The following is a 4,438-nucleotide window of genomic DNA, read 5'->3' on the forward strand; positions in this document are numbered from 1 at the left end:
ATTGGAGGGACTGATGTTGAAGCTGAAACTCCAGTACTTTGGCCACCTGATGCGAAGAGCTGACTCATTTGAAAAGACTCTGATGCTGGGAAAGATTGAAAGCCGGAGGACAAGGGGACGACAGAGGATGAGATGGTTGGATGACATCACCGACTTGATGGACATGAGTCTGAGTGAACTCCGGGAGTTGGTGATGGACAGGGAGGCATGGTGTGCTGCGATTCATGGGGTCACAAGGAGTCAGACACGACTGAGCGACTGAACTGAACTGAACTGAAACTAGAGCCAACTTCACTAAGTTTTGGGCACATAATAATGGAGTGGGTTTCTCTAATACATATATTGTGTATTTCTGTATCACATGGAGAGTTAATACTTCACAAAGTAAATTTGTTATGTCAGAATTTGAAATTACTCAGGTAATGTGTTAACTTTGTGTAATCTTAAAGTAGGAACTCACTTCCTGGCAGGACTATAAGATTTTCTAAATGTAAATAAACCATCATCCTTTATCTAGACTATTGAATTTCTTATCCATCTCCTCACTCTGAGACAATACCAAAAAGATGTCTTCTTCAGCAGATTTGCAGCAATTCTTACTGTGCTCACACCTGCTTTTCCCAGGAAGAGTGGTATATTTATTGAATCGGTCAGCTTTCACTGTACTCTCAGCCCTGAGTAACTTAATTGTCAGAGTGTTCCATGGCACTTTTATGGCAGGATTGCCAACATTTTTCTGGTTTTTCAAGGACACAAGTTTAAGAGAAACAGTAGACCTCTGTTTATCTCAATATACTCCTTTGTTTTGCACCATGGAATATCGAGGTATAATTTCAGATGTTTGACAAATCTAAATGACATATTAGAAATACAGGATTACCAAGGAGTTCCTCTGTTTTAGGCAAAGAATAAATTTATTGAAGCATTTGTAAATTTCATAGCCAACTGGAAGGTTAACAAATATTTCTTCTGTCATTAATTAGCCAAAACAAGTTATCTGGAATTTTTGTAGATTATGAAGCACCAACTCTATGAAAATTAACTTATATTACTTTGTGTAGTTATAGTCCAATGTCCTGTTAAGATTTCCATTGATATGTTAAAATTCCAGTGTGATCCAATGTGACTTCAAAAATCACTACTTATCATTGGTCATTCCTTTAAAAACAAAAAATTATTTTTGATTATTAAACTGTAATCCAGGTTTACTCTGATCAGTGAATACTTTTCTGCCTCCACGGAACTTACATTCTAGCATAGAAGTAAGATTATATGCAACCATATACTTTAAAAAAAATTATGCTTAATACTATGGCAAGTGGTATGAGAAGAACACTGTTCAAGTGGATAAAGAATGACTATGAAAGAGGGTGGTCAAAGCAGCTCCGTTTAAGCAGATGAGGTTTGAACATAGATGTGAATGTGTTGTTTATGTGTTGCTCAGTCGTGTCCTACTCTTTTGCAACCCCACGGACTATAGCCCTCCAGGCTGCTCTGTCCCTGAGATTTCCCAGGCAAGCTTACTGGAGTGGGTTGTCATTCCCTTTTCCAGGTGATCTTCCAGACCTAGGGATCAAACCCATGTCTCCTGCATTGCAGGCAGATTCTTTACCACTGAGCCACCAGGGAAGCCCGAGATGTGAATAGTACCCAACAATGAGAATATTTTAGTAAAACAAACTCAGGCAGAGAAAAATAGCAAATGGGAAGTCCCTGAGGATATAATGGGTCTGGTCTGTCAAAGGGACAGGAAGGAGGCCAGTGTGGCTAAAGGGTGGGTATGAAGGGGAGGGTTAGAAACAAGGTTAGAGAGCAGGACAAAGATCTCATAAGGAGGTTGTAAGCAATGGGGAAAAATGTAGGGACTTATTGAAGTAAAATTAAAAAAACAGTTGGAGATCTTTAAGTGAAGTGGTGCTGTGATGTGGTTTGTGTTTCAAGTGGTAATTTTGGTGAATGTACATACAGAAAAGGGCTTTAGCTGAAAGAAAGATCCCAGGGAGGAGGCTATTCCAGTCGTTGGACAGTGATGGGAGGCCTCAGAATAGGGCATCAGTGACTTAGGTGGTGAGAAGTTAGGATTCAAATTTTAGGTAACCATGTGGCTTTCTGATAGCATGCGGTATTGAAAATAAGGAGTAAAGGTATACACTTATGCTTTTAGAACTGAGAAATTTGATCAATATTAATGATGGGAGAGATTAAAGGGAAAAAAAGATTTAGGGATGATGGAAGGCAGGTCTGCTATTTTGCCTTTGAGCCTGTAAAGTAATCATAACTATTGCCTTGAGTTCAAAGGTTCATAAGACATCATCAGAAAGAAACATTTATTTTCCCACAATAACCTGCAGCAAATATCTACCTGTTCAAACACACTCCCAGTTTTTTTTTCACCCACTATTTGTCAGAGGTTTTTAAAACTTTGCTAGTCACTCTCAGACTTAAAAGCAAATCCTCTGAGTACTTCAAACATACACACAAGCACACTACAAGATAATATTCAAAACACTAAACTTCTTTCAAACTTCCAGCTTCTTGTTCCACCATATCAACCCAGCAATGAAAGGATGAATGTGTGGCTGCATTCTCTCTCTCCCTCATTCACTCCTCTCCACCCTGGAGCAGTTGTGTTTTCTGACATAGTCAAGATTACAGAGAAGCTGGTATAGCCTCCATCAGCTCTTAAACATAATTTTCTCAAGGGCCGGCCAACATCCAGCAAACCTCCTGACCCCGTTGACATCACTTCACGTAAATCATTTATGAGAACAAGTTATTAGGAGACTTAAAACAGCTTTTGGGATATTTGTTTTGTCATTATCACATGGTTATTTAGCACCTTGCTTTGCAATGAAGGAGTAACTGGTGCATATTTTCTTGGGAGTTCAACAAAACCAAGACTGAAAGAGACTTATTTTGACATCCTGTTATGGCTTCACTAATCGCTCTGAATATCAAGAACCTGCCTGCAATGCAGGAGAGACAGGAGATGTGGGTTCGATCCCTAAGTCAGGAAAATCCCCCAGAGAAGGAAATGACTACACACTCCAGTACTGCCTGGAGAATCCCGTTGTCAGAGGAGACTGGCAGGCTACAGTCCATGGGGTTGCAGGGAGTCAGACATGACTGAGCACCTAAGCGTGCCTGCCTAGTAGGCCCTCAAATTCGATATTTGAACAAACAGAAGAGAGAAGTAAATGTGACTTTTCTCTCATTGTAACTGTTCTTACACTTTTCCCAGTGCCTTTCTTAATCAAGCCTCACAACACAAACAGCTGGGAAACAAGAGATTAAGTGTCAGGACGTATGAGTGCTATTCTGGTTTCACCATTTCCTAGGAGGACCGTGAATTTGGACAGGTTGTTTGACATTTCTGATCCAGTTTCCTTGCTGGTACTTTGGGCCAATAAGCCCTGCCTTCCTCAAAACCTTGCTCAGATCAAACAAGATTAAGTGTGTGAAAGCACTTTAAAAATATGAATTATTAATCAAGTATAAGCATGCTAAGTTTTGGATTTCTTTCGTTCAAACAGAAACTTGGTATAAAAAGCAGCCTTACTCTTTTCTTTTCCCATAAGTATGATTCATTTCATACTTTTCACCTAGACTGGTGGATGGCAGCTAGTTCTTTATGGAATTCTCTAATCATGACTCTCACTATCACTTTCTTATTAGATCATTGAAATGCCACTGATAATCATTCAAACAACTTAATTAAGATATTTCAGCAAAGGAATTGTTTTTAATGTATTACCGTATCTAATTATTTGATCTACCACAAATGAGAAAGGTACTATTCTCCCCTCAAAGGGCACAGTAAATGTTCAGTTGATTGTTACTATCTTCAAATGTTCAAATTCCATGATTTAATTACCTGATGAGTTTGGTGTATCTTAGAAACTGCTGCTGCTGCTAAGTCACTTCAGTCGTGTCCGACTCTGTGCAACCCCATAGACAGCAGCCCACCAGGCTCCCCCGTCCCTGGGATTCTCCAGGCAAGAACACTGGAGTGGGTTGCCGTTTCCTTCTCCAATGCAGGAAAATGAAAAGTGAAAGTGAAGTCGCTCAGTCGTGTCTGATTCTTAGCGTCCCCATGGACTGCAGCCTACCAGGCTCCTTTGTCCATGGGATTTTCTAGGCAAGAGTACTAGAGTGGGCTGCCATTGCCTTCTCCGATCTTAGAAACTGAATACCTGCAAAATGAAATATACAACTGCACATATCTTAAGAGGTCTAGTTGTATAAATTTCCAACTAGAAATTTTGATGAGCTCATTAATTTTAAGTTAGTATGCTCAGTTTTGTTCAAGGACCCCCATGAGAGGTTTGTAAATCCTAGTTTAAAACCACTGGCCTAGAGTTTTCAATTGAGTCTCTCTTTCTAGCTTTAAAATCTGGTTTGTGTGTGTGTGTGTGTATATATATATATATATATATAT

The sequence above is a fragment of the Bison bison genome, unplaced genomic scaffold (assembly GCF_000754665.1).
Source record: "Bison bison bison isolate TAMUID 2011002044 unplaced genomic scaffold, Bison_UMD1.0 scf7180017864479, whole genome shotgun sequence".
In the NCBI taxonomy this organism is placed as follows: Eukaryota; Metazoa; Chordata; class Mammalia; order Artiodactyla; family Bovidae; genus Bison; species Bison bison.